Source organism: Zosterops lateralis (assembly GCF_965231275.1).
Source record: "Zosterops lateralis genome assembly, chromosome: W".
Taxonomy (NCBI): Eukaryota; Metazoa; Chordata; class Aves; order Passeriformes; family Zosteropidae; genus Zosterops; species Zosterops lateralis.
The window spans coordinates 23,710,100-23,734,788 of NC_139801.1; the positions used below are offsets into that span (position 1 = coordinate 23,710,100).

A 24,689-nucleotide genomic window follows, 5' to 3' on the forward strand; every position below is an offset into this window, starting at 1 on the left:
GGGAACATGGCCACCTTCCATGGGGAATGCTGGTGAAGGGGAGCTGGCTGGGCTTCCTCCTCTCCTTGCTGGTGGACAAAGTCCATAGAGGGGCTAGTTTTCTTTGAGTTTTCTTTTCTTCCAATAGCTGTGAAGATGTAGAAGTGCAAGAGCACAGAAAAAAAAAAGCTGGTGACTCTCCAAAGAAAATAGACATTAAAAAGCACTCTCAAGGACAACCCACTGTAAGCCGCAGGGAATATGTTACAATATTTGGAACTGTGCTTCCCTCTGGGTAGACTTTTAATGTTGCACTTGGAACCAGTAAAGATTTTTCTGTATGCACACAGATGTGGGTGGGTGTTGTGAGAAACAGATAAAACTGTAAGTGACCCTATAAATTCAGGACCAAGGGAGAATACAAATTCAACATTTGAGTCCCTCAGATTATGTGAGAGAGAAAAATAAAATGTGAGTAGTGTTTTCATTGTCTTGCTTCATGTCATGTCATGTCATGTCATGTCATGTCATGTCATGTCTCCTTATTGTGAACTTTCATCCAATTTGGTCTATGAATACTCACTGGGGGGAGAAAGTATGAAGGAATACTAAGAGTTTTAAGGAACAGATCTTTCAGGGACATAGCTTCTCTTAGGATTTATTAATATCCTGTAAGAAACTTTCACTTTCAACAGTGGCTTTAGTAAGGAAGAACTATGTTTAGTGCATAGCCAAGAAAGCAACAGTTGAAGTCTTGGAGCATTAATGAGAAGGGAAAGAGGGAAAGGATTTCATAATGCATTCTCAAGGCTGGTAATTGGAAAGTTTTATACTCTTTAGCCTTGCCCTCCTACCTCCCTCCAATTGCCTCCTTTTCTATTCCTCTGTTGGAGATTATGGCTAAAATTATCCATATGATTCCTAGGTAATGCTTCCTCTGTTTGTATGTTTTCTTGGTTTTATTTTATTTTATTTTATAGTGGTTTTGTTTATTCCTAATCAAATTACTAATATACCTCTTCTTTCTCCCCCTCAAAGTTTAATTATGTAATCATGTGTAATGACACTGAGGCAAATCTGAGACAACAGAGTAGCCAGGATGAGAGTATATGGGAATGAGATGAATGCTCTTTTGAGAAAGATCTATGAATGGCCTTGAAACTAGGTAGATGTAGGTCTAGATAGCTACTGCTTGTTCAGTCTTAATAAGAAAAAGGAGTGTGAAGAAGTTCTATACACTGGTACAAGGAAAAAGGGTTAAATATGAGAAGAAAATATTTATTGTGAGACTATTTTACTTACACTGTTAAGATAGTATTATCTTTATGGTACTCTTAAGATGTAGTCTCTTTGAACACCAATAAAAATATACAGTGCATAATAAATACTGTAAAGTATATTATTTTAAACTTCATGTTATCCATGAGGATTCAAGTTGTTGGAAGGCTTTGATTGCAAGACCATGGACTTGTATTTTTTTGTGTTTGTTTGAAGTAAGTATGGGTTTTACCCACACTCTGAGGCCCAGCCTGGCAGAAATGCGGCTATAATAATGAGCGAGACAGCTGATTGAGAGTGCCTTGAAAAATCAAAAGCGTTTTAATAAAGATGGAAAATAATACAAAAGGCAAAACAACAAAGCCGAGCACAGCACAAACTCCTTGCTTGCTACAGCACCTCGAAAAGCATGGAGTTCCTTTGTTCTCTCTCTTTAGTACTTAATAGCTTAGGTGGGCTTTTTAGCCCTTGGCCCAATGAGTGTAACAACAGTCTTTGAGTAACATTCTCGGGGTCCAATCTACTCTTCTGGGCTGGCTCCAAGCCAATTACAAAGAGAAATCCACAGAACTTTCCAGCTAACTTCTTAACATGTCAAAAAGTAAAGTGAGACTCTTTCCCTATTTGGAAGCACCTGCTAGAGGTGTAGGGATTGCATTACCACAAGTAAGAATTGCTTTATCATTTTAGTAGAAGTGGCATGTTTGAGCCTTGAAAGAATCCTTTTATCGTGTGTAGTTCTGAAATAGGTGTTATGGATAATCAAAACTATCAGAAGCATCTGAATACTAATATTTGATATATAATAGCTTTATGTTTCTATATTTTATTGACTATATTATATAGCACAATGAGTTCCCAAATAGCTACATGGGAGAAATGTGTTTAATATATCATGTTAGAATGACCAGCTTGATCTGCATTTATGTTTTGTACCATCTAAACCCATATGATAATGTTCTTTCTTTCACATGACTAAACAGCAGATCAAGGGAGGTGATTCTCCCCTTCTGCTCCACTCTCATGTGACCCCACCTGGAGTACTGCACCGAGTTCTGGGGTCCCCAGCACAAGAAAGACATGAGCTTGTTGGAGTGGGTCCAGAAGAGAGCCACAAAATTGATCAGACGGCTGGAACACATCTATGAAGAGAGTCAGAGTTTGGGCTGTTCAGCCTTCAGAAGGCTTTGGGGAGACCTTAATGTAGCTTTTCAATATATAAAGGGTGCTTATAAGAAAAACAAAGAGACTTTTTGCCAGTGCCTGTAGCAACAGGATTTCACAGAATATTCTGAGTTGGAAGGGACCCACAAGGATCGAGTCCAACTCTTATGTGAACAGCCCATGCGGGGATCAAAACCATGACTTTGGTGTTATTAACACAAATGGTTTTAAAGAGCTTAAATAAAATTTAGATATTAGGAAGAAATTCTTCCCTGTGAGGATAGTGAGGCCCTGGCGCAGATTTCCCAGAGAAACTGTGGATGCCCCAACCCTGCTGGTTTCAAAGCCTAGTTGGATAGGGCTTTGAGCAACCTGGTCTAGTGGAAGGTTTCTCTGTCCATGGCAGGGGAGTTGGAACTAGATGATCTTTAATGTCCCTTCCAAGTCAAACCATTCTATGATTCTATGCTATCTTGGAAAAAAGCCTAGAATTTGAGTAAATGTCTCTTCTGGAAACAGTTATTTTGCTGGTAGGCAGGGTCACCACCAAAGACACAAGACACCAGCTTAAGAAATAAGTATAATTTACTATAATGCAAAATTGCAAAGAATTACAAAAGGATAATCTAAGCAATGCACTAAATCATTAGCAAATAATTACAAAAGGATAAACTAAGCAACACATCTAATCATTACTACAAAAATTGCCTGTAGTCATCAAGAAAGATACACCACCAGTTACCCTAATACTTTACCCCTTCATCCAGATCCTCAAACACCAGCTGGGGGAAGCTGTCATAGCAAAGGACTGGAGAACCATACCCGGTAACTGGGAAATTCTGCTGTGTGTCCACCTTGCAGGCCATGAGGCTTCTGACTTTGCTGTGAGAGGGGTCCTGTTTTTATACTGTTGAATAAACAAGCTACCATAATGTCTAGTGCGGGAACATCTGGTTTCATTCTCCTTTTGGGTTTCTCCCAAAGCCTGGCCAGGGCTCAAGGAAGAACCATGGGAGTTGTCTTTGATCCTACACCCCCAAACAAGGCCAGATGTGGCCTTTTCCAGTTTCTAAATATGGAAAGATAAATACATGTTTTGCCAATGAATGAATACATACATATATCATATTGCTAATAATACCTCGTTAATGAGCAGATACATATATCATATTGCTAATAATACTTTGTTAATGAGTGGATACATATAACTTTTGGTTGGAAGGTTCATCTAGAGGTCAACTTTGGCTGAGGGCCTGTTGTTCAAGCCTTAGTACTTCAACAGTGGCCAAAAATTTGTAAGGGGAAAAAATCCTGAAAGCACTAAGAAGCACTTGCTGTTCTTAGTCTCTCATTTAAGATAATGATATTTAATATTATAAAAAAAATGCTACTTGACATAAATATTGCACTGTAACAGAAGCATACCTATTCCTATGGATTCTGTTTTCAATAGAGATGCTTATGCTGGCTTTGGTATGATAAAAGCAATTAATTTTTAAAGCATTTATACATTTTAAGAAACAAAATGCTCTGCAGTATCCTTTGATTTCCTGGATGGAGGCCCTTAATACAAGTGGGAGGTCAAAAGTTAGTTACTCTGTCAAAACAGACCTTACAAATGTAAAATATGTGAAATATAACTCCTCCTTTGGAAAGTGTACTTTTATCTTTTTGCACTTTGGTTTTTAGCATATTATTAAAAAGTAACAAATTGCATAACATACCAGGTTTTAATTTGCATTTCTGATGTATGCAAACATATATCAAATATACTTTCCAGATAGTACTTATTTAAAATATCAAATATAAAATTGAGTACCAAATATTTTATCTACAGTTTATGAAAGAAAGATGTACAAAGTATTGTTGTATTTCTGTGGTAAATGTGTGGGTTTGGTTTTTTCCTACATTTGTTTTAGTATATGATAATTACGTAGAATACTAGAAAACATCAAGAAATCCAGACTTGTCTTTTCCAGTTATAATAACTGAAATTTCATTCAGTGGAGAAAAATGTTACTCAGTGAGGCTAGAGGGGGAAGACAGGACAAATTAGGAGGAGCTGTTGATTCCCCCAAGGGTAGAGAGGCCTTAGAGAGAGAGCTTGATAGATTAGAATGCTAGACAATTGTCAGCCTTGTGAAATTCAAGAACAAATGCTGGATTCTGCACCTGGGACAGTGTAATCTTGGGTGTAAATATAGATTGGGGAACAAGAGGCTGGTGTGCAGCCCTGCAGAAAGGGATTTAGGAGTTCTGGTATGACTCAACAAAATGCCCTGGTGGCCAAAAGGGCTAACTATGTCCTGGGGTGCATTAAGCACACTATAGCTAAATGATCAAAAGAAGTACTTATACCACCATACTCAGGATTGGTCCAGCCTCACCTTGAGTACTGTGTGCAGCTTGGGACTCCACAATATAAGGAGGGCAACAAAGATGGTGAAAGACCTCAAGGGCATGAATCATCAGGAGCAGCTGAGGATACCTAGGTTTGCTCATCTTAGAGAAGAAGAAACTGTGAAGTGACCTCATTGCTGTCTACAACTTCCTCAAAGAGAACAGCAGAGAGGAGATGCTGAACTATTCTCTGTTGGGTCTAGTGACAGGACATGAGGGAATGGCTTAAAGCTGCATCAGGGGAAGATAGATATTAGGAAATAGTTCTTCACTGACAGGGTGGTCAAGCACTAGAACAAGCTCCCCAGGAAAGTGGCCATGGCTCCAAGCCTGTTGGTGTTCAAGAAGCATTTGGGCAGTGCCCTTAGGTTAATGTTAAGGTTGCCCTGTGTAAAGTCAGGAGCTGGACTCAATGATGCTCATGGGTCCCTTCAAATGTAGGTTATTCTATGATTCAAAGCGTATTCTGTTTTACCATTTTGTAGTTTCCTTTCTGCAGGATGTGTGCCAGGAAAAAATAGTATTAATGCAATAAATTGTGCATGATGTTTGTATATAAGGGGCTACTGCTGCCTTTAAGCAACTTGACTACCTTCCTGACTCTGCTATAAGTGTGCTATCAGCCAATGCTTTGATCTTTTCAGAGTGCCAATCATGGAACTTTAAAAGGTCAAATATATATATAAATCATTTGATTTCAGTGCTGTAATAATAGTCTTAAACCCCACTCTCCACCAGTAATAATGCTGTAATCATTGCAGCTTTGCTTACCTAACCTTTGAGATCCATTAACCCCAACTTTTCCTTGTTTTGTTTTAGCTAATAACACTGCTTGTTTTCTTCCAAGTTAGTCTAGTTGTGGGAGAAGTATCTGAGCAAATCCCTAGACATGCATGTATTTCATGTTCTGCCACTACTAAGCAGCTTTATTTTCACCTAAAGAGGATTTTTTTAAACAGAAATATTTAATTTCATAGTTTAAAGAGCTTTTTCTGTGCACTTTTTTTTGTGACTAACAGTAGAAAAAGATTGACTTTCTTCCCTTTGATCATAACAATCTAAGAGAAGCTATTAATGTTAAGATTTTTTAAGTTCCTGTATATTGTGCTGAAAATTACATATTCACTTCCTAATAATTTCTGTGTAATCCCATAAATTCTATTAGATCTCTAATTCATATTGTTTTATTCCATTTTAGTGCATTCTGTGATGGAAATTTTCCATTATTTCTTTTTTTACTAGGATTACTTTTCACACTTTTCCCCTGTACATAGAATCATGGAATCATTTAGGTTGAAAAAGTCCCTTTATATCATCAAATCCAACTGTAATCCTAATGCTGTCAAGTCCACCACTAAGCCATGTCCCTAAGCACCATGTCTACATAGCTTTTAAATCCCTTCAGGGATGGTGACTCAACCACATGCCTGGACAGCCTGCTCCAATGTTTGATAACGCTTTTGGTGAAGAATTTTTTCCTAAATCCAACCTGAACCTCTCCTGTCACAATTTGAGGCCATTTCCCCTCATCTTATTACTTGCTACTTGGGAAAAGAGACTGACACCGACCTAACTACAACCTCCTTTCAATCAGTTGAAGAGAGCGATAAGGTCCCTCCTCAGCCTCCTTTCCTCAAGACTAAGCAACCCCAGCTCCCTCATCCGCTCCTCATAAGACTTGTGCTTCAGACCTTTCCTCAGCTTTGTTGTGCCTGTTTGGACACATTCCAGCACCTTGATGTCTTTCTTGTATTGAGGGGTCCAAATCTGAACACAATAGTTGAGATGTGGCCTCACCAGGGGGACAATAACTTCCTTAGTCCTGCTCTCCACACTATTGCTGGCACAAGCCAGGATGCCATTGGCCTTCTTGCCTACCTGGGCACATTCTGACTCATATTCAAAGGCTTTCAACCAGCACCTCTAGGTCCTTTTCCACTGGGCAGCTTTCCAGCCATTCTTTCCAAGCCTATATCCTTGCATGTGATGACTGAAGTGCAGGACCTGACGCTCCATGCAGTTAAGGAGGGCTGGAAATGTTTGCTTCACTGTTGCTGCTGGCTTAATCACAAGATCAGTCAGTGGGAAGAAACAGGATGGTTTATTGAGCATTGACCTAAGAAGGGACAGACTTGAGAAAGCACAGAGAAATGACATTTTTATATATGTATGTCTAGTATTACATTTTCTTTTGCATGTGTGTATGTGGCTATATAAAAAGAACATTGGATCCAGTTCTGTTCCGTTACAGACTTCTAGAAAAGCTGAAGACAGGAGTAAAAATAGTTTTAATTCAGCATCATTGCATGACAATCTTTGCAAAATTTAGTATACTATTGGCGATTGAGAGACAGGGACATTCTGAGTTCTGATCAGAAGCTGAATTTATTGAGCATACAAGGCGTTTATATAGGGTTTTTCTTGTATGGCACTTATATAAGGTTCTATTTTTGGTAACAATTTTTTATTAGTTATACATTCTTTATGACATCAATTACTTGGTAATCATTACAAAATTTCACAACATGTTTCTTGGTCACTTCTACCCCAGGGAGCCTTTATCTGTGTCTGTTTTGGTTTGGAAAGACAGGTGTCTGCTAAGGAAGGCAGGAGCCTCCCTTGAAATGGAGAATGTAAACCCCCTGCCTCTGAATTATAATTTTGAAATTAAGGGGCTCTCAGGCAAAGATATGGGAATAGGACTAACAGTTCTTTACTAGGAAAATTAAAATAAAAATGTGGTAATGTGGTGGTTTTATGTTTGTTGAATTTTATTTATTAACTATGAAATAGAATTTTGGGAGAAAAAGGTAAAACAGGCTCAACTTAAAAGTAAACAGTTTATTAACACACAGTAAGGAAAAGGAAGAAAAAAAATGGAAACTTTAAATTTTTTTTTCTTACAATGTTTACTTTTTAACAAACAACATAGAGACAAAACTTGTGACATTCAGTTAATTTTACTATTTAAATATATAGTTTTTATTAATTTTTTAGGAGAGGAGTTTTTTGTTTACTATGGAATTTTTTTACTAATAATTTAGAAAAGTTTTTTTGTGGGTTAGGATTTTTGCAGAAACAGCCGCCTGGGGAAAACTTGCTTTTATGTGGTATTTTTTTATTAGCAGTTGCCCAAGCTGCTTATGGGTTGTGGAACTCAGGCATCTGGGGTGTTATTTTTTAAAGATAAGCAACTTTAAAGTAAAGGATTTTTTATTTTAAGGAGAAGAAATGTTTTTTTACTTCTTTCACTGATGGGGGAGTTTTTTATACAGTTTATTACAAACACTTTTGTTTAAAATTTATAAATTATTTTTTCAAATGCATTTTTTTATGATTTAAAGGACAATTTACTAACAGAGTTTATTTTTATAGCTTAAACAAGAAAGTTTAGCCAGCAGGCAAGTCTTTTATTTTTTTTTTTTTTAGTTAATTTTTTTACTTACTCTTTTTATTTGACTGCTATGCTGAGTTTTTTCTATGTTTACTTTGTCTCTCTCCTTTCTCTCTGGGAAGAGCTAAGTTTTAAAAGCTTTATGTTGGCAGGAAAGAGTTAAAACTTCCTTAGGCTTGCGGTTGTCAGGTGATTTTTGCTGGAGTAGTAGCCAGGATTTTCAAAAGCCGTAGCCAGGATTTTCAAAAGCTGTGGGAATGGGAGAAAAACTCAAGCAGGCAAATCTTGGAACAGCCTGGATGATGAAAGGCTCCTTGCCCCCACCCCTCTGTCTCCTTCAGGGTGGCCTTAGCTTGGAGTGGCTGCAGACTGCAGGCTCCCCTTTTTTTGTTGGAGGAAAGGATTTAGGCTTATGGGCAGGCCTCGGGCTAGCTTTTTTTTTATAGAGGGAGCGGCAGGGTGTTTTTAGCTGCTAAAAAAACCCAATCCGGACTGAAATAAGAGCACATCATCCCCTCCCCTGGCCTGGGAGTTACTGGGCCCAGCGGGCCTTTTGTGAAGGCTTGGGCCCAGACAGGCCAGGCCGCTCCGGCCCCCTCTAAAGGAGAGAGCCGAGCTTGCTTTACTTGTGAAAGGCGGAAGCAAGATTTTAGGCTTTTTTCTAACTTTTAAGGCTGTGTGTTTCCCAGAGGTGTGTTCTTGCATGCAATTGGCTATTTTGGTTGTCAATTCAAAGGAAACTACCAATTGCACCTTACTATTTGTGCTAAACCAACGCAGGTAGTAAAAAAAAAAAATAGACAACAAACAAAAAAGAAAACACTGACAGGGTCAGAATATAACCTGACACTGTTGGTCAGGGTGTTGATAGCAGTCCAGTCAAGTCCTCCTAGAGTGACAGACGTGGTTCTGTTGAAAGCGATGATCCTGTAGAAGGGTGTAGTTTTCCTCTGAAGGTCCAGTGGTGGTGAGATGGGTCCAGTTTTCCTCTGGGAATCCAGTGGAAACAGACTGCCTTGGTGTTCTGACTCTCAGATTTTAACCAGGTAGGAATACTCGGCTCCTCCCACTGGGTGGAGCATCTCACAATGGGATGATGTAATTTTATCAGTCATGCAGTGAGACTCAATGGCCTATTAACAGAAGATATCTCCCTGGGCAGAGGATGGGGCATGGAAAAGATAAAGAACACTGCCCCACCTGGTTTTAACAGATGATAACAGAATACATGCTTTTGGTTACATCTTACATTGCAACTGAAGACACTGTCTCCCATGATTTCTGCTCGATCAGGCCTAAGATACCAGGCTCCTTTATCAGTTCTATTATACTCTCTGTTTCAATCCCCATAGTATACCTTTAGATCTCCAAATATAGTTTATTATCAGCCTTAGGCTGACAAAGCCTTAGTACAGTGCCACCCAATTAAAGAATCACAAAGCTGAATAAGATATAGACTCCTTCAGTTTTATTTTTGTGAGTTTTTAAAATTTTGTTTGTCTATATGTTGTAATTTTTATAGACTCACAGAGTAAATAATTGGAAGTACTGTTTTCTCTAATATAATGCAGATGGCTTTAATGACATGTTTTCTTTCCAGTTGTGTATGATTTTAATTGCTACCTAAGCTCCCAGTAAAGAATTACAAGCTTCAAGTTTTATTTTATTTTAAAACAGAGTAGATAATACAAACATGTTCTTACCATCTCAGTGACTAATGATTTGTTTTTGGAGGAATATGGATTTCTTCTTAAAGAAGCAATATTTTGACGAAAAATGGAAGTTACTTTGTATTCCAATGATTTAAAGATATGGAAAATCATGCTGTGAAAGGTCAGTGTCCACAAAGGAGACAGAGGAGTCCTGAAAGAATCAACTTTATTCAAATAAAGGGAGAGATTCCACAAGGCCATACCCCCATGGGGTCTCTCAAGTTTTTGAAGGATGTGGCCTCCTTTCATCCTAAACTCTGTACTGCATGTTGCCCTCCTCTGTAGCACCGCGTAGCTACAGTGAACATCGTGTCCAGGGAGGTACAGCTGCCAGCAGGGAAACAGATGAAACAAGTCTCTGTTTTTTTAAGCACGAGAGTCCATTTTATTTCCATCCCCCTGAGCCAGGGAGGGAGGAGAAGGCGGAGAGAGCTAGCAGGGGCAGGGTGATGGGGTTTTATCAGATATTGCAGGAGAGGAGTCTTAGGGTTTGGGTCAAGGGAGGAGATAACATAAGGAGAGTAAGATCAGATTTCAGCTTCTTCAAAATGGGAGGATTCCACACTCCTCCTTTCCCCATTGGCTGCGGTACTAGGAAGGTACAGACTTCACGAACCGCCTACTAATTTCCCCTTTACTATGTATCCTCCCCTCATCATGCATTGTATGACCATTAAAATTAGCTTTAAGCCTCCCCTGGGCAGACAAGTTAATATTCATAAATCTATTAAACCTGAGCATTTTCTCATAAAGTTCAGACTGCTGGGTTCTGCAACAAACTTGTGTGGCTTGATGTTCGTGACGACTCCCACACCCATTCTTCCAGAACCTGATTAGTTCTTTCAGATCTAGTAGTTTGTGCAGACATTAACACCCATTTCTCCTATCAGGGAGATTTGGTGCAAATTACTTTTTTATGTATTAAAGGAAAGTTTTAAATAAGAGTTAATCCTGTCAAAAATGCATACCATATACTGTTCTGTGCTTTATGGATTCATATTGAACACTTGTACTAAATGTATGACATATCTTGCAGGAAAAATTGAAAATATTACAGAATTGTTAAAGCAATGTGTGATATGGTACTTATTTCACTTCCTATATAGTCCTGGTTTAGGGCAAATTTGGGAGAAAACCACTGAATGCGGTCCCTCTGGAATAGTAAATTCAAGCGTCCCTTCCTCCAACTGGTTCGGGAAAAGATTTTCTTGGAGAAAAGTGGAAAAAAACCTATTTATTCAAAAAGCAAAGTATCCACAAGCATAAAAAATGAACAATATGAAACAATGAAACCTCTCGCTGTCCGAAGAGATAGCAAACCCAAAAAGTCCTTGTAGTGGCATGTAGCTTGAATGGCTCAGTCTCTTATCAGTCCCTCCGGTGCTGGAAAATGCCGAGGCCCAGGCCCTGGTGGGCCACAGGTGTGAGCTCCTGGTGTTCTGGGTTTTCAGTCCAGAGCAGGTTTGAACAGTTCCAAGAGAAAGGAAAGAAAATAAAAACTTCTTTGCCTCAGCTAGCTAAAAACTAACTAAAAGCTAAGGAGATCTCTGTCACGCTGTCTGTCTGTGCTGCAGACAACACAGTCCAGGAGAGGAATGTGGAGGAGTGAGTGCAGTTTCTGAAAATAAACTTGGCACTTCTCTTTCTCCCCTCTTCACTCTCGGAACCAGTCTTAAAGGTACAGAACATACTATCCAACATAAACAGAACAGAAAATTGGGGGTACAAGCATCATAAAGTCACCCTAGAACATATATATAAGAACATGACACTATTGCATAGGTTTCAGAAGAAGGGAAAAAATGAGACCTGAGGGTAGCCTGAAACTTTTTTTTTTTTACTATGCAGTAGTTTTTCATTTCCTCGGTCTGTAATTTTATAAACTCTTGAAAAAAAAGTCATGTTCTCTCCCCTCTGGTAGATTACATCCTTCTGGCCAGTTAATGCCCTGCAGAGATGGTATGCATATTTGGTGCTTTGCTCTTGATCACATCACAGTCTCGGGATCATAGTGAAGGCTAACTGTGGAAGCAGGTTTGGTCTAACCTTTCAACTCTGGAGAAGTTTCATTGCAGCATTAACCATTTGTGTTTCCACAAAAAAATTAAATGTGCTTGTATATAGTGCTTGATTTTGTGGGAATGCATGTGTAAGGAAGTGTTGTGTTTGGTTTATACATGTGGGAGATGGGGCTGAAGGTTTCAAAACAAAGTCCACAGTGTCACAGTCTCTTTTGATCTCAAATTTTCAGGACGACATACTCTGTGATTAAAACTTTTTATCATAGTCTCAATAAGAAATACAACAATTGGGCTCAATCCCCTTTTGCCCAGACTACTCTATCACATGGATTCACTTATTCACCACTAAAGTCATAAGGTTTCATAACTGATAGCCCATAACTCTTATTATTGTGCATCTGTTACCAAAAATTGTGTATGGTTAGTCTATTTCTGAAGGTAGATATTTGGGAAATGAAGATGGATTCTAAAATTCATCTCACTATGGTTCCTGTACTGGGGTGTTTCCAAGTCTCATCATGTTTAACTTTTCCCCATAGTTGGGTTCCCAATGGTGACTCCTTCCACAAGGGACATAATGTTAATACTCCCAGTGTCCATTGCACTCTTGATTCTCCCAAGGTCCAGATTCCATTACTTCCCACCCATACTGTGGGTCCTAATGATTTTACTGTGTCCTGCTGACAGTCTATATCTCTCCAAGTCTTGTTATTTGTTAGGTGAGACCAGGTGTCATTAAGAAAGGTAGAATAATTTCTACAAACACATCCTAACCATAGAGCTTGAGCCACAGCCATGAGCTGCTGTATCTCAGGATTCTTACTAGTACAAGTGTATACTTGAGTGCCGTTCCACTTTTCTTTTATCTTTGGATCCTTTTGCCCTGACCTTATTAAATCAGAATATTTTATACCAACCTGTAAGGGGTCTTCTGGAAGGCCTGGATTCCCTTCCCAGTCCAGACACCATTGAACTGGCTGTATATATTTCCATTGTCCCATTTGAGGGCTGTTCCATATTTCCGGAATTTGACATCCCCAAGGGGTATTAGTGCAGTCTGTTGGCAGATAAATATTCCCTGAGGTTATTTACAGATCTGGTTTTGAGATATTACAATTCTCAACCGTATCATTCTTCATGTCTGTTGTAAGGAATATTCTCCTTCCATCCCTGTCCAATTGGCATGGGTGCTATTCCCTTCCCATGTGTTCCCAAATTTTTGTCAAATTACTGACTAAAGCTCCCCACAGAACTGGATTTTCTGCAGAGGTCGGTGTTGGCAAACAAGCTGTTATGGAGGTTACATTCCGTAATCTGCCAAAATCTTGCACTAGCTTTAAGATCACACTTCCCTTCTCAGAGATTAACAACCTAGTTTCTATTATTATTATTATTATTATTATTATTATGAATATGCAATTTTTTACCATTTTCATTTAGATCCAATAAATAATATCTCTCTAGAAAATCATATTGTATACCTAAAACAAAAGGATTTATATACAAAAAAAACCTCCACGGTGTTAATTAATCTTGGTTTTGCGATGTTTAATGTGTGGTTGCTGGTTTTATTTGTGTGTGATGGACCCAGGGTTTGATTCCTTCCACCTTAAGTGCCTTGTAGGTTACCCAGAGGACTTGAAAGGGTCCTTGGCACTTTTCCTTAAAGGGTTCAGAGTTCCAGGTCTTTACATATACAAAGTCCCCAGATTGGTATGGATGAACAGATGCATCCAAAACAACTGGTCCCAATAGGGTTATAAACTGACAGAGTCCAGCTAGAGATTTTCTTAAAGAAATTAAGTATAGATTTAAATCTGTTTCTCCCTTTGAATGTATTTCTCTGGGAATGGATGGTGTTTGATACAGCTGTCTGTACAGCAATTCATAGGGACTTGCTTTAGTTTTTGACCTTGGCTGAATTCTGACTCACAAAAGAGCCAGAGGGAGGGTCTGTGGACATTTTAAGGAAGTTTCTTGACACATTTTGCTAATTTGCCGTTTCAAAGTCTGATTCATCCTTTCCACTTTCCCACTTGATTGTGGTTGCCAAGATGTGTGTAAGTCCCATTTTATACCTAGAGTTTTGCTCAGCTGTTGCACCACATCTGCTATAAAATGTGGGCCTCTATCTGATGACATCCCAAGTGGTACCCCAAATCTCAGTATGATTTCTTTAAGCATGATTTTTAACACTTCCCTAGCATTATTGGTATGACAGGGAAAGGCTTCTGGCCATGTGGAAAAAGCATCTACCAATACCAAAAGATACCTATACCTGTTTTGTCTGGGTAATTCAGAGAAATCTATTTGCCAGTACTCTCCAGGTGAATTTCCCTGTTTAATTGTTCCAGGAGGTGGCCTCTTCCTATATATGGGATTGTTTTTTAAGCCAATTGGACATTTCACTAGGATTGATATTGCTATTTCAGTCATTCCTATGCTGAGTACAGAGCTTTGGAGACTAGATATCATGGACTCAATTTCCCAATGGGTTTTGTTGTGTTCTTTTTCCATTGTTTTTCTCATTACAGAAGGTGGAACTATAACCTGTTGGCTGTCTGTTACCCACCATCCCTCCTGATTCTTAGTGGCTTTTAATGTGTTTGCTAAGCACTGATCCTCACTGTCATAATTAGGCTTAAATTCAGATATGTCAATTTGTCTTTGTGGTACTAATGCTAGGATGTCTTTTTCAGCTACTCCTCAAGCTGCTTTGTCTGCCAGTTGGTTTCCCACTATAACATTAGTTTGCTCAGGTTGATGTGCTTTGCAATGCATCACTGCCACCTCTTCTGGTTTTTGAATTTCTTCCAAAAGTTGTAAAATTTCTTTTTTGTGTTTAATAGCTGATCCTTGAGCTGATAGGAGTCCTCTTTCCTTTCATATAGCTCCATGGCCATGAATTACACCAAATGCATACCTAGAATCAGTCCAAATATTCACCCTTTTGCCTGCTGCCAAATTCAATGCTTGTTTTAGTGGTATATTTCCGCCTTTTGTGCTGACGTCTTAATTGGTAAAGATCGAGCTTCCAATACTTCAGTAGTGGTTACCATTGCATATCCTGCTATCAGTTTTCCATCCTTCATGAAACTGCTCCCATCTGTGAATAATTCTAAATCAGGATTCTCTATTGGATCATCTCTCAAATCAGTTCTGCTGGAATATACCTGTTCGATAGTTTGGAGACAATAATGTGCCAGAGCTCCCTCATCCACTGCCTTTGGATTGAGGAACATGGCTAGATTTGTGTCTGCTGTCTTCAATTCCACATCATCCTGCTCCAAAAGTACAACTTGGTATTTCAGCATCCTGCTGGAGGACAGCCAATACCCCCCCTTTCACTCTAATATGGATATCACCATGTGAGGGACAAAAACAGTTATGTGCTGTGCAGTAGTGAGCTTCCTAGCCTCTTGGATCAGTAGAGTAGTTGCAGCAACCACTTGCAAGCATCCTAGCCATCCTTTGCTCACGTTGTCCAGCTGTTTGGAGAAATAGCCCACAGGTCTCCTCCAGGTTCCCAGCTTCTGAGTCAGGACTCCCAGGGCTAAATGTTGCCTCTCATGTACAAACAGTCCAAAGGGCTTGGTTAAGTCAGGAAGCCCTAATGCAGGTGCTGTCATTAATGTCTTTTTCAGTTCTCAGAAGGCAGTTTGGCACTCAGGAGTCCACAGCAATTGTCCTTCCTTTGTTTCTTTTAGGGCTTCAAAGATGGGCTTCACTAAAAGTCCATAGTTTAATATCCACAACCGGCACCACCCAACCATTCCCAGAAAACCTCATAATTCTTGGATGTTCTGTGGTTCTGGAATTTGGCAGATTGCTTCCTTTCTGTCAAGGCCAAAAATTCTTTGCCCTTGAGTGATCTCAAAGCCCAAATAGTTCACAGTTGTCTTTCCTATTTGAGCTTTTCTTTTAGTTACTCTGTAACCATTCTGTCCCAGAAAGTTCAACAGACTTTTGGTCATTTGTAGGCATTAGTTTTGGGTCTCTGCTGCTAGAAGAATGTCATCCACATACTGTAAAAGTGCTCCTTTGGTGTTATTTTTCTTCCATTGTTCTAATTCTTTTGCTAGTTGATTTCCAAATATTGTGGGACTATTTTTAAATCCCTGCAATAGGATGTTCCAGGTTAACTGAACTTTGCATCCAGAGGTGGGACTTTCCCATTCAAAAGCAAATTATTGCTTGACTCTTTTCCTCCAAGGATATGCAGAAAAAGGCATCTTTAAGATCAATCACTGTAAACCATTTATATTCCCCTTTTAGTGCTGTCAAAAATGTATATGGATTAGCTACTACTGGATGAATATCTGGTACTATTTTATTAATGGCCCTTAAATCTTGTACTAACCTATATTCCTGTAGTGGTTTCATGTTTGCCAATTTCTGTTTCGCAAAATTAGTGTAGTGGTTTAAGTGTCTACTAGAATTATTTACTCTTTTTCTGCTGTGAGATAGGATTAGGAGAAAAGCAAAGCAGGCTCAAAACTTAAAAGGTATAAAGACAGGTTTATTAACAAAACTGCAAGAAAGAAAAAATTAATACGAATTAGAATGAAACCTTCAAAACACTTCTCCACCCTACAACTGTTCACTTTCCCACTGACAACATAAAGAGACAAAACTTAGGATTTTTAGTCAGTTTTACCACTTTAAATAGTCTTTCTTTAGTTCTTAGGGAGAGAAGCCTCTCTTAGAAATCCCATGGAGACATCGCCACAAGAAACAGTTCTTTGGTGGCTCCCACATCACAAATTTGCATCTGCCCAGAAACCCTGCAAACCATGAAGTCTCTCCCATTTGGTAGCTTTTTCCACAGCTGCGCTCATGGGCATATCAGCTTATTAGGGTACAGTTTAAGGATGACTGTTCTAGTATAAAACAAAGATTCTCTTCATCTATCTCTAAAATCATCTTCATTTCAAGAAACAGAGGTCATCTTTTTCCCTGGGGGCAGAGGGCTTCATATCTCTTTCTCTCTATCTTCTTCTGTTCAAAATTCTCCATTAGATCACAACTACATCAGTCCATGGCTATGACTAGAACTTTGCATCCCCACCAAAAAGCATTCTATAAGTTACAGGGATATTTTAGTCCATTTTCCATGGCCTCACAAGAGAAGTCCAGCCCAAACTAGGCAACGTCTCAATCTTCCTCCCATCTAGGACTTTTACTCTCTCTCTCTCTCCACTGACTTCAGTCTCATGCTGTCTCTCCACATCTCACTCTGTCCTTTTCCTCTCACTTGGGGAGAGGGTTAATGTCCTCAGGTCTCATTTGTGCAGTGAAAGAGTTAATATCTTGCCCAGGTCTCTCCCTTTTGGGCTGCGGCTCATGGTGTTGGAATTCAAAACCACACTGATAGGGGGCCTCAGTAGCATCACACCTAGCAGTCAGAGCAGCCTGGAGAACAGTGGCTAGGATCTCAGCAGCTAGTCAGGCTGATGGACACTTCCCCCACCCCTCGGTAATATTGGAGTGGGCCTGGCCTAGCCCGGGCCCGGAGCCGCTCCTGGGGGCCTGGCAGACACCTCCCTTGGCCCAGGCCGGAGGTGAGGCAGGCCTTAGAGTCGGCTGGATGTTAGTAGCCGCAGTCTCCCCTTCCCCCACCGGCAGCTGCTAGGGGCCTGGCCAGGCCTGGCCCCTGGCCCAGCCCGCTGGCGGGTATTTCTTGTGTTCTGGTGTCTGTGTAAACATAGGCATAACCATGTCTCTATGTAATGAGGTCCCATGGATTTTCCCACTTGTTCATGATAATGTCTTATACCATTACTTTAGGTTTAGGTGACTGAGCATCTCCAGATGACTGCAGTGATAGGAAATGATTTAAGATCACTGGGTTTTGGGATTGTTCTGGTACTGTTAAGTGATTCAAGGTGTAAACAGCTTTCGCTACTCTGCTCTGTGGGGTCTCACTGCACATCCCTCCCTTTTGTTTTAAAGTGCCATGTGCTCGCTCTACAATGGCCTTTCTAGTTGGTAAATGAGGTATACTGGTTTGGTGTGACACACCCTAGAGCTGTAGAAATTGTCTATTTTTTTGTGATGTGTATGCAGGTCCATTATCTGTTTTGATGTTACGAGGGATACCCAAAGCAGCAAAGCTAATTGCCAATGTGTGATGGCATCACAGCCTTTTTCTCCTGAGTGGACTGATGCCCATATGGCAGAGTGCAGTGGTTCGGCTTTCCAATGGGTGCAGTTCCGGCCAGCCCTGCCGCCACTACATCCAGGGGCCACTTTGCCAGAGGCGTGGGCAAACTCGACCACGGTGCGGATAGTGCGCAGAATAGAAAGGCGGGACTCTCAGGGTGTGCAACCAAGGGGTGCGTGGTCCCAAGGCCGCGCTCCGGAGAGAGACGCTGGCCTCGAGATGGCACGGCTTTTTATTGAGTGGGTTCAGGGGTGGGATTGCGTGGGACCAATCATGACCTTTTGCCATTGTATAATGAGGGGATGCACAACTTTTGGACCAATAATAAGTAACTTGGGGAGGAGGAATACATGATGAGGGGGTGGGGAAGTTACATAACTTAAAGATTGACACTTAACAGAAAGGTGGTAAACAACTATTATGGGATAGGGTTACCAGGACAACCAAGGTTTTGGCGGGAAAGTCTGGGGGAAGGAGAGAAGGGGAGAAGGAGAAGGAAGGAGAGAAGGAGAGGGAAGGAGAGGCCATCTTAAACAATAGTAATAATTGCAAAATTATAAAACACAAATTATAAAACCAAACTGGAGCAGTAAAAACCCAATTGGAATTGAATTTAAGCACCACCACAGCAGAGGAAAAAGTATCAATCGATAAATGCACATATTTTAACTGTCTGAATTTGGGAATATGGGTGACATTAGTCTGCCAGATTTACAAGACTTTTAAGCTATGGAGATTAACTCCCATCTGTGATGGTGCAGTGTGGCCTTGGCAGTTAGCACAAGTATTGACTATGTTATGAGCCTCTGTGTTCAACAGCAGAAATTGCCTCTGCAGAGCTCAAACACCTTGATGAAAGAAATTTTGTGAGGCTTTTGCTTGTGCCAGCATGTCTGGCTGTGGTGGTGTCCAGGCAGGGCTAGCTAGGTGATCTGCTTATGCGTTGCCCTCTATAATAAAACCTGGGAGATTTGTGCGGCTTCTAATGTGCAGAATATAGTACGGGCAATTTCTTGTCTGTATGGTGTGCCACAAAGTTTTTAATAGGCTAAATAATTGTGCATTGTCAATTTCTTTCAACAGAGCTTGGTCTAATATCTGTATTATGTCAGCAACATAGGCAGAGTCAGTGACAATATTTTAAAGGGTATGGGGAAAGTGCTGAAAAGTCATAGCTACAGCACGTAGCTCCACCAACTGAGGTGACCCATTCTCATGACCCTCCAATATTTGCCATTTGCTTTTTTGCTTCCATGTCACAATTGCCTTTCTCGTTTTCCCAGAACCATCAGTAAACACAGTAATACCTTTTAAGGGTGTACAACTGTTTAGAGGTTTTAGGGATAGTGCAGTGGTTTTGCTCATTTGAAGTAATGTATGACTCAGTAAATGATTGCTAATTTGCCCTGAGAAATTTTGTAAGGCACTTTGCAAAACAGTGCTGTTGGCATAACACCACTCAAATTTTTCTTGTGTCACAGGAATAATGATTTTTGAAGGATCTTCTGCAGTCAGTTGTAAACATCTTTGACGACATTTCATGATTAACTGGGCAATTAACTCAAAAATAGTAGGGGCTGTTTTTCTAGGTTGGTCAGGTAGGAACATCCATTCTAAAACATACAAAGGGTCAGACCACTGAGTATCTCACTGTCCAATAACAGCAGTAGGATGGAAATCAACGAGAATAAACACAGTAATGCACACTTCTAGGTGTATTTGGTGGATCTGTCTCTTTGTGATGGCTTGCTCTACTATCTCAAGAGCAGCCTTTGCCTTTGGGATTAATTTCCTGGGAGAAGTTAGATCAGGATCACCCTTCCAAAGGTGAAATAAGGGTACTAATTGTGGAGTGGTCAACCCTAGATAGGGTCTGAGCCAGTTGATTGTACCCAAAAGTTTTTGAGCATCATTTAAATTTTTAATTTTTGTCGAGAATTGAATTGTCTGGGGCTGTATAGTATGATCCATAATTTTGAGTCCGAGGTACTTCCAAGGTGGTTGCTGCTGTACCTTTTCTGGTGCTACTTCCAGCCCAAATGTTTTTAATGCCTGCAACAGGCTTGGCTGAATCTGTGAGAGTTCCCTTTTTGTTTGGGTTGCTATCAAAATGTCATCCATGTAGTGGTAACAGTATGCCCCTGGAAATTGTTCTCTCACTGATGAGTGCCTGAGCAACATACCGCTGACAAATTATAGGGCGGGCTGTTTTCCATACCCTAAGGCAAAACTCTCAATTGATAACGCTCCACTGGTGCAGTATTATTAATAGAAGGCACAGTAAAGGCAAACTTTGGGGTATCATCTGGATGCAGTGGAATAGTAAAGAAACATCCTTTCAGGTCCACAATTAGAATATCCCAGTTGTCAGGAATCATTGTAGGAGATGGCATACCAGGCTGGAGGGTGCCCATGCTCTTCATGGCTGAATTGATCTTGCTCAGGTCATAGACCAACCTCCATTTACTTGACTTCTTTTTAATAACACTGGAATGTTCCAAGGGCTTGTGAATGGCTCTATGTGCCATTGAGCCAGTTGTTCCTGCACCAACGACCTAAGGGTGTGTAACTTCTCTTTCTCAAGGGACCACTGTGGTTCCCACACTGGCTGAGCGATAAGCCATTTTAGGGATAGTGTGGGATATTTCATGCCTCTTAAAACAGTGGCCCCTGTTAAAAATCCATCCCCACCTGGACTCCCCAGGCAGATAGAACATCCCTCCCCCACAGGTTAAGTGGTGCTGCAATGATGTAAGGTCACTGAGGTAACAGTTTGTCTCTCAGGATTTTTTACCAGAACAGGTTTGCTGCTCAAACAGTTCTGTGTGGTCCCTCTGTGGCCAGCAACAGCAGATCCTGCAGGCTCAGTAGGCCACGATGAAGGCCAAGTGTGGACAGAGATGATCGTGACATCTGCCCCTGTGTCAATCATGCCACTGACCTTTATTTCGGAGGGTCCTGCTGGAGGCATTGTGACAATACAAACCATATTGGGCCTCTGCTCACCCATGACCTGGGTCCAAAATACCTAAGGTTCACCTGTTGACCCGAAGCCTTGGTCTCCTCACACTCTGGGATCTGTATTTAGAACACAAGACTTAAAAGGCATAAGCTGGGCAATTCTATTTTTTTCAGGGGTAGTCATGGGTGGAGTAGGGGTGGAAACCATCACATGCATTTTTCTTGTAAAGTCTGCATCTATATCACCAGGGTGCACATAGATGCCTTGCAAGGTGGCACTAGATCTTCCAATTAACAGTGCACTCTAGTCCTTTCCTGATAGGCCCCTGTGCCTCCAGAGGGACTTTATGTACCTTTAAGGTGGTAATAGTTACTGAGATGGAGGTGGAAATATCCATTTCAGCTGCTCCTCGAGTCGTTCCTGTGAGCTAGTCACATAAACTTGCACAGGAAGGTGAGGAGATACTTGTGTCTTCATGCATCTCGCCCTCGTGTTGGGTTGTTCGTTTCCCTGGTTCTTAAAGGATTCTTTAAAAGATTGTGTATTAGTATAAACTTTGTATTTGCACTGCTTGGCCATGTGACCAGGTTTCCCACATTGATCACAGTTAATGATCATATTCCTTTGTCCTTGACATGTCCCCATCGGAGTGGACTTGTGGGGACAGTTCGCTCTCAGGTGGCCTTGCTGTCCACACCTGTAGCATTGAGATGTTACCTTTACAGCAGTTGCCATGGAATCTGCTAGCATGGTCACGTAATGAGAATTAGATCCAACCTTAGCACAGGCATTTATTAGTTCATTTAGTGATGGGTTTTTATTAGGTAGCACTTCTATGACCTTTCGGCAGTCCTCATTTGCATTGTCCTTTGCCAGTTGCAAAATTAGATGATTTCTGGCCCCACATTAACAAATTTTTTTTTCCATAGCATCTTGTAACCTCTCTATAAACTGTAGATATGGTTCTTTCACCCCTTGTCTGATTTTTGAATATGTTTGAGTCAGGCTTGCCATGTTAATTACTTTAAGCAGTGCCTTCAATCCCAACTCTTTCACTTGTGCCAGTATTTAGGGATGCAATCTAGCCCGGAGTTGGGGATCTCCCACTGGTGGTAATCCCAGAAGTTGAGGGACTTCTGACTCATAATGTGGGTCTTCTCATGGAGCTTTTAGATTTCTTAATTCCTGTTTTTCAGCACTGCTTTTCCACATAATTTTGATTACCATCTATTGGACTGTTGTAAACATTTTGGAAGCTGCTTTATATCAAAGGGAGTCACCTCCTTGGTGGTTAGGAATCACAACATGTTAGTAATGGCAGTGGAACCCAAACCATGCTTGGCCACTAACTGATGCAGTTCAGAGAAAACTGTCCACTGCAAGGGGGTGTACTTGTTAGGAGTAGTTCCATTGCCTCTTATTACTGGATAAACAGCAACTGTCCCATCCTCAGGCTCCCAGCCCCCTGACATGGATACATCAATGAGTTTTGCCCCTTCATAGTCCCCACTAGCGATAGCCGCCTGTTTTACCTTTTGCCAGACACAGGATCGGGCAGGGTCGGCAGTGCAGCAATGGTGGTGATATTGCAGTGTTCCACAGGGGGACAATGGTTCTGGCTTTCTCTGCTGGTGTCCCTTGCATCCCTTGTTTATATATTCCAGAAGCAGCTCCAACTCTGGCAGGGGCGGTGCTCTCGGGACAGCGGTGGCAGTGGTTCCAGGGTCCCTGGGTCCACTGTCACTTCCAGGTATCGTGTCTCCAGGAAGTCCTGGTGACGCATTTCCCGGACCTGCCCACGAAGGTTGGATCGGAGGTGGGGCCACGCCCCATAGGGGCTGGGTTGGAGATGGAGGCACACCACACAGAGGCGTGGTCCTGGAGCTTGTCCACTTGGTCTCAGGAGGAGGTGGTCCTGACGCGCATGTGGTAGCTGAGGGTGAGTGTGGTCCTAGCGTGTGCTGATCTGGTGGCTGCACAAGCATGGTTGGAGCTGTGGGGCACTCCATCACCATGGGAACTCATAGGCACAGTTGGAACATCTGTAGGGAGCCCTGCTTCTGTGGGAGCTGGGCACCCCGTGGTGTGGTGACAGAGCTAACACAGTCAAGGAGGGTCACAGAGCATGGTTCAGCTGCAGATGGGACTTGACAGTAGCCAGGCGCCTGCCAGGAGGTAATGGCTGGCACTATGTCGCAGCAGCCAGTGGTCGGTGCGGTCCCACGGCAAGCAGGCATCTTGTAGCAGCGGCACACAGTCTCACAGCAGCTGGGAGGGGTCGCAGAGGTCCCTGCCAACACAGTGGGACACGGGGTGGCAAAGCATGGAGTGATAGGCATGGCTTTGTGGCAGCTAGACATCTCGCAGCCACTGGGCGCAGTCTCAGGGGTTTCTGCCAGTTCGGCAGGACTCGGGGCAGCAGAGCATGGAGTGGCAAAGCACGGTTCGGCTGCAGCATGCTCCGCTGACAGCACGTCCTTGCCTGGGGTGGTGGCAGGGTCCTGGGCGACCAGGGGATGCTCCACTGGGGTGGCATCCCTGCAGGGAGTGGCAGCATGATCCTGGGCAGTTGGCTACTCTGCTCTTCCTCCTCTCCTGCTCACCCAGCACGGCATCTACCCCCCCCCCCCACCACCTCCCCTGGCATCTATTTTGCCACTTGTACCAGCAGACGGCGTCAACGGCAACTCGTCTACTGTTTTCACTTCCTGCTCTCTCTTTAACTGTTCTGTTCTAATAAGTCCATGACAAGCCTCCAAGGTTTTATAACATCAATGGTGGTCTGGTCGCCTGTCAAAGCTGCTGAAAGGATATGTTGGCCAGCCTGCTCCCAAATTTTAAAGTCTAGGGCGTCCTCTTCAAGCACATTTAATTTGTGGCTCTCACACCATGTCAGCAGGGCTAACAGAGCCCGCTCCTCATGTTTTATCCCTTTCTTTTAAAGAAAGAAAGTCCATACCTTCAGAGCAAGGTTTTCTGGTGTTGAGCTTGCTGCTCCCATGTTCCCGGTGGCGTCTCTCTTTCACAAGGGGGGAGTCTAGACCCACGCAGCTTACTCCGCCGTCTCCCACAGCAATATTCCACTGCTCCACTGGGACTTTGCAGCAATTCTGCTGCCCCACGGCAAAATCTGCTGCACACTGCAGCAATACTGCTGCTCCTCGTCTCCCTGCAATACTGCAGCCGCTTGTTGCTATCACGTCAGATGGTCACCAGATGTCGCAATGAAGTTGGAGACAGGGATGCGACATACACACGCTGAGGATCATGTGGCAACAGCTTCGTTTATTGTTTGGCAGCTCCTTTTATAGGGTTTTCAAATTTCCCACGCTGACAGACATGATTGGTCAAGGATCTTAACTCTGCCTAGCTACCTGGCCAATGATATGGGTATATTTGTGCTTCACAGGGGTTGGCTGAGGTCTTTTGACTGGGTTTGAATCTGACCTATCCTTCTTGTATCTACTTTGAACTAGGCTGGTCGAGCTAGTGTCTGTTAAGCCAAATCATCTATGCAGATATAGTCCAGCTATATTTGTCATAGCTAACTGTACTGCTTCCTCTGGATTCTCAGGATCCAGATTAGTATATTTTCTGGCAGTCACCTTCAATCGTT

At 41.8% G+C, this 24,689-nt stretch overlaps 1 protein-coding gene across 3 annotated transcripts in view; it reads left to right on the forward strand.

Annotated features, from left to right (window-relative positions):
- LOC310922098 (guanine nucleotide-binding protein G(q) subunit alpha) overlaps window positions 1-24,689 on the forward strand; it is a 222,724-nt gene that overhangs the window by 29,355 nt on the left and 168,680 nt on the right. The window contains exon 1 of one of the 3 annotated variants that reach the window (XM_083882440.1): window positions 399-450. The exons of the other annotated variants lie outside the window; for them this stretch is intronic. The gene's annotated coding sequence lies outside the window, so the exon portion shown is untranslated. Of the gene's footprint in view, window positions 1-398; window positions 451-24,689 lie in introns of those variants that run through there. 3 annotated transcript variants of the gene reach the window in all.